Source organism: Rattus norvegicus, chromosome 1 (assembly GCF_036323735.1).
Source record: "Rattus norvegicus strain BN/NHsdMcwi chromosome 1, GRCr8, whole genome shotgun sequence".
In the NCBI taxonomy this organism is placed as follows: Eukaryota; Metazoa; Chordata; class Mammalia; order Rodentia; family Muridae; genus Rattus; species Rattus norvegicus.
This window is the reverse complement of record NC_086019.1, coordinates 114,646,719-114,653,329: the sequence shown is the minus strand read 5'-3', so window position 1 is coordinate 114,653,329 and position 6,611 is coordinate 114,646,719.

The window sequence follows — 6,611 nt, the reverse complement described above, 5'->3', positions numbered from 1 at the left end:
AACTTCCATTTTCACTGACTGTTTTTTTCTGCAATGATCTTTATTCCAAAGAGTAATTTCCTTAATGAGCAATGAGAGCTATACTTAGGTGTGGATACAAAGACACATATTTAGAGGGTTGTTAGTAATTATGCCAGTTTAATTGAATGGTGGTTGTAGTGAGCTCACCTACAAGATCTATGACTTTTTGAACCTGTGGAGATGGCTAGGTTTCCAGTATCCGCCATAATTTCCCCTTTGTTGAGCAGATTTTAAGTACAATTAGAGATATGTTGATTTCCAGCAACATATTTATGCCACTAACACAACCTTAGGGTTATCTTGTTAGGCTCATCATTGCTGTGGTTCATGGGTGTCATGGCTACGTTGGTCTGTACCATAAAGAAAGGAAGCTATGTGCCTCTAAAGTTAGAAACTCAGGGGCAGGTTTATACGCTGCAAGAGTTAATCAGAGCGGCACATTAATGCAGATATTTTCTGATCACTAAAGTTCTAATGTCACCTTCCCAGATTACTCATTTTTCTCCTTGAGAAAAAGGTGGGGTGGAATGATTTTATTTTTCTAAATCTGTCTCTAGTATTTGTATTTTGGAAAACAGTAGAAAAATGCAGGTCTTTTGAGTCTATTACGTCTCAGTTGCCTTCAGCTCAATATTTAGACCTATCTCTGAGTGGTATTTTCTGGTCTCAAGGAATTCTAATGGAACAAATTAATTAAAACGCATGATTAAAAATAACACTGAAGGGTTATTTACCTGCCAAAAAGTAAATTAAATATAATAGTAATGCTATGTAGTAATGAATATGCATGGTAGACACAACTATAAATGTATTTCACTCACATGTAGTAATGAGAATTAATATATATTAATACATATGTAGCTTATTTACGCATATACATTAATTCATAAAATTTTATGTGTTCTAATTTATTTACAAGTGTGCAAAATATTTAAACAAATCTCTGTAAAATTTAGAAATAATCTGATGCTCTCTTAATTTTAGAGTTACTTTGCTGGGCTTTACTATCTATTATCCTTCCAACCCTTATTTCATCCCGATCCCTTTCAACTCCCCAACACTATGTACTAGAGAAAGAAGGTTAGAGGAGGAACGGGGCATAGTCCTTTTAAGACTACTTTCTCCTGATTAGGGGCATTGAGTTCTTTGGTGCAAGTCCAATCTCCATTGTCAGAATATCTCCAACCAGCAATCCAGCTAGACAACAAACTAAGAATGCAGCAATAGCATGCTGTAGCAGCAAGAAGCTGCAGCAGTGGGGACCCGCAGCAGGAGCATGGGATCTCTAGGGCACTTGCATTTATACCCTCTAAAGAGTCTCCAGAATTCCAAAGGTAAGCTCTTTACAGTTGGTAAACCTCATCCGTCTCTGAGATTAGAAGACAGTCATAGTTAGTGGCTATGGACAGTATGAAGCAACCCCATATCCCACACCTGAGATTAAAACAAAAACATTCATATAACTGATTTTTTTTTAAAGAAACAGAAATTCTCAGTACAGTCTGATAGTGACCTGACTGCCTTGAGATAATTTCAAAGTATTTTTTCTGCACTTTTCAATTATTAAGTAGATCGTTAAATCAGGAATTAAAGTGAGTTGATAGAGTAAAGAGAGATAAAGGAGCACTTAAAATAAGCAGACTCATATCAAACAAATCCGTACTTTTCTTCTAAAGTAATTATCCCTTTTATTCTACATATTTCTTATATTTGCTTCTATCCAAAAAGAAAACGTAGTATTTCCTGGAAGCACTGATTTAAAAAAAATTAGAGAAACTTGTAGGCACAGAGGAAGACCATTTTTTCCCAGAATTAATCTAAATATTTCATATCTTCTCATTGTGCTGGCTTTTAAACCCTCAGACTGCGTTTTCTATTATAAAAACTAAGCATACTTGAATAGCGCCATTCTAATTTTTAGAATTTGAAATTGTATTGTGCTGTTATAGATTATTTTTCAAAACAAAATCTTGAAAGTTAACTTTCATGGTTATATATTTGTAGTTTTTCAAAATCATTTTTTAAAATATTTATGAGTGTTTTACCTGTATGCAGGTCTGTGTACTATTCCCATAGCTGTTTCCTGTAGCTACAGAAGTTGGTGTTTGATCTTCTGGAATGGTATTAACAAACCATTGTGAGACACAAATGTGAATGCTGGATCAAACCAGGGTCCTCTGCAAGAGTGTTGGTGAAACTGCAAGCTGATACAACCGTTCTGGAAATCAGTCTCATGATTCTTCAGAAAGTTGGACATAGTGCTACCTGAGGACACAGCTACAACACTCCTGGGCATATATCTAAAAGATGCCCCAACATATAACAAGGACACATGCTCCACTATGTTCATAGAAGCCTTATTTATAATAGCCAGAAGCTGGAAAAAACCCAGTTGTTTCATTCAACAGAGGAATGAATACAGGAAATGTGGTACATTTACACAGTAGAGTACTACTCAGGGATTAAAACAATGACTTTCTGAAATTCTTAGGCAAATGGATGGAATTAGAAAATATCATATTGAGTGAGGCAACCCAATCACAAAAGAACACATATGCTATGCACTCACTTATAAGTGGATATTATGCTAAAAGCTTGGAAGAGCGAAGATAGAATCCATAGACCATATGAAGCTCAAGAAGGAAGACCAAAATCTGGATGCTTCAGTTCTTCTTAGAAGGGGAGAGCAAAATAGTCACAGGACAAAATACAGGGACAAAGAGTGGAGCAGGGACTGAAGGAAAAGCCATCCAGAAATTGCCCCACATGGAGATCTATCCCATATGCAGCCAGCAAACAGAGTCACTAATGCTGATGCCAAGAAGTGCTTTCTGACACTTGCTGGCTGTCTCCTGAGAGGCTTTGCCAGAGCCTTACTGATACAGATGAGGATGCTTGCAGCTAACCATTGGACTGAGCATAGGGTCCCCAATGGAGGAGTTAGAGAAAGGACTGAAGGAGCTGAAGGGGTTTTTAACCCCATAGGAAGAACAATATCAACCAACCATGTCCCAGAGCTCTGAGGGACTAAACCAACGAGTACATATGACAGGGAGGGGAAACCCTCATATGTAGCAGAGGATGACAATGTCTAGCATCAATAGGAGAAATCCTTGGTCCTATGAAGGCTTGTTTCCCCAGAGTAGGGGAATGCCAGGGTGTTGATGTGGGAGTGGGAGCATCTTCATAGGATCAGGGGGAGGGGGAAGGAAAATGGGAGAGGGGAGAAAGGGTATAATATTTGAAGTATAAATACATAAAATATCCAATAAAAAAAGTCAGTGCTCCTAAAATTTCTCCAGCTACATTCTCCCTGTTTATGAAACTACTCTATACAAATGTTAACAAATCTGAAAGGATCTGGATTAGCTCAGGACCACCAACTCGATGTTCCCAGCACAAAGGGACAAAAAGGAGGGATGGAGAGCCAAAGTCAGAAAATAGAGGACCATGGTGAAGGCAAGACAAGGAAGAAGAGAAAAGGAGGTTTTGTCCTAGAAGCACTCTCTGGATAGAGAAGAGACAAATGTGGCCCATAGGCAAAGGGAAGTTCATAAATGTAAAAGTGGAAATCATGTGTAAGGATGAGGTACTTAAGTTTAACTGGGCGTGATAATTAGGGAAGCCAAAGGGAACTTTTGATTGATGGACTTCCATACTTTGATATCCAGACCTGGGTTGTCAAGCTCAGGAGGAGGAAGTTGCCAAATAAGGGAATAGACCCAGATGGCTAGCTTTAAGAATATAACCTAATGGATTTTTATCAAGGCAGAAGGAATGGGGAGATGGAAAAGGCCTGCCAGAGTCCCTTCAATATCTACTTTACTTCTATTACAATTATTAAATCATTTTTGCACAGATTAATGTTTTCTTGTGTTATATGCCTTCTATTACTATGTTGTGCTCTCTTCAATTCCACCCTAACTAATACCATCTTATTTCTCTCTAGTCAATCTGCTTACATTGAACATGGGAAAAGAGAAGTCAAATAATAAGCACATTTTCCCAAAATGCTGCTTGCTGGCCAACCAAGGATTGTCATTAATCAAATTACTTTATTGAACCAACAAAACATTTTGCTCTCCACTGAGCACACAGCTTTTTATACGTGATAAATAATGAGTTTTAAATCATCTCTTTGCTCTTACTATGTAGAAAGCATAATAATGGTACGGTTGAACTTTCCCTGGCTCCAGAGACTAAACATTGATTTCCCTTCCTAATCTACCAGGACTTTCCTTTCTATTGTGAATGCTCCAGGACAGGCTGATGATTAGCCTGACCGCAGATGAATCAGTGGTCATAGTGAATGGTGAAGGCATGGTCATCTGGTTTTGACAGGAATGATACAGTGAATCTTAATTTCTTGTATAACAATGATGTTGTTTGAAGGAAATGGTCCCACAGAGATTAGCACTATTGTCAGGTGTGGCCTTGTTAGAGGATATGTGGTACATCAATAAAACTCATGGTTCACCAAGTTAGAGTTTGTATCTGTACTTTACTCTGTTGTGTGCTCTTTTTCTGGGGTGAGTAGGTATGTTTGTTATTTCTCCCCAGGAAGAACCTAGAAAATAAAAGCTTGTGCTAGAATAAGAGGCAAGAAAAACCTTGTCTCATTTACAGTTAGAATACTTTTAATTTTAAAAATATGAGATGTTTTATGTTATTTTACCAGTTTATACTGGATTTTTTTTCTCTGACTTTACAGTGCATGACATGGCCAGTAGCTTATTTTGGGGATGGGGGAGTCAAATGTTATTGTTGATAATGGTGATAGGAATCCCAAGTTCCCATCTGTGATTAATAGTCAGAGACATATAGATAGTATTTGTCTTTCTTCAGTCACTACCAGATCACAGATGAAAATACCTTTGTCCTCAGACGGTTATCAGAGTATACCCATACCTGGGATCAGAGATTTGAATGAAGATGAGTAGATTAATAGAGGCTAGATAAATGCACATTTGGTCTGGGCTTTAAAAAGCCATGTAAATATTTTGCTGGGATCAAAGAAATTAAATAGGTGACAGAGACAGCTGGGGCTCCAAGCAGAACAGAAGGATTCAGACAAAATGCACAAGGACATTTATTGGAAATAATGGTCACTGACCTTCAGCCTAAATTCAGGATCCACAAATGTCAAGATGTTTCCCTTCTTAAGATTAAAATGGAGTAGACTTTAAGAGGCAAGTAAAAGTCAAACAAGTGGTGATAGTGGATGTAAGAGTTAGAGTCATGTGAACACCAGAGCTCAATGGTAAGGTTTGAGAGACCTTAAAGATGTCTGTGTAAGCCTAGGACATATGCAGCTCAAGACAGACATCTCTCATTCTGTTTATGATGGTTTCACTGCACATAGATAGCTGCATCTCCTGAACTTTCATGTGTACTCATTCTCCTCCTTCCTTGTTCTCTATCAGTTGTCTATAGTCAGTGGTCAACACATCCTTAGCTCCTTCCACTGTGGTCAGTTGTTACTGGATGAATGAGGATACAAGTGAGTGAATGAGCCTAGGTACCATGTTACTGTCTTCTAGGGTAAAGTAGTTATTTATTTTGTATCACTTTTTAAGTTCTTCATACACCTAACTCACTGTCTCTAGTGAATGGGTCTTTGAATTTACTCAAATGATCAGTGCTGTGTAATTACAACAAAAGTTAGCAAATATCCCATCATGAATGTTTTTTAGTCAGCTCCCTTTCACAACCAATGAGGTAGTCACTGGTCTATTTTCTTCTAATTTTAAGATCCTAACTTTCTTCCAGATGAAAACATGTGTACACTGTGATTATCAGTAATTGATATGCTAATTGTTCAAGCAGCAAAAGTATTCCATATTAACACCACACATTACCTGTACTCGAACTGAATGAGTTTAGCCTGTTTCCACTTTATAGGGATCATGAAGAGAATTGTGGAGATTTTCCATGTATGCTTCTGTATGAACACTAGTGTTCAGTACTATTAATAAAATAGCTCAGAATGTTATTGCTTACAAGCGTGGTGAGCACACGCTTAGAAGCACAGGAAGATGCCAGGCTGTTTGCAGAGAAGATGCCACATTTTAACCCCATAGGATCTCCATAGGATACCCAGGTGCCACATAGCAAAGTCAGCACTAGTTCATATCAACGTGGCAGCACTCTGATTATTTTGTGTCCATATCTTCCTTGTGCTCACTTACCTTCTGCAAAACTGCTTTGGCAAAGCATGTGCTCTCTTCTGATGCATCTCTTGTGTTCTGTATGAGTTCAGAGAACTCATTTTGAGGCCTGAATGAGCATGTTGTGAGGTCTGTGATTTTGAAATGCTTTTCACATGTTGTCTACATCTGTTTGTAAAGTACCTTTCAAAGAACAATACCAACCAACCACAGCTCCCATGGACTAAACCACTACCCAAAGACTACAGATGGACTGACCCAAGGCTCCAGCTGCCTATGTAGGAGAGGATGACCTTGTTGGGCACTAATGGGAGGAGAAGCCCTTGGTTCTGCCAAAGCTAGACCCCCGCCCCCCACCAGTGTAGGGGAATATCAGGGCTGTGAGGCAGGAAGGGGGCGGGGTTGGGGAGGAAGAACACTCTT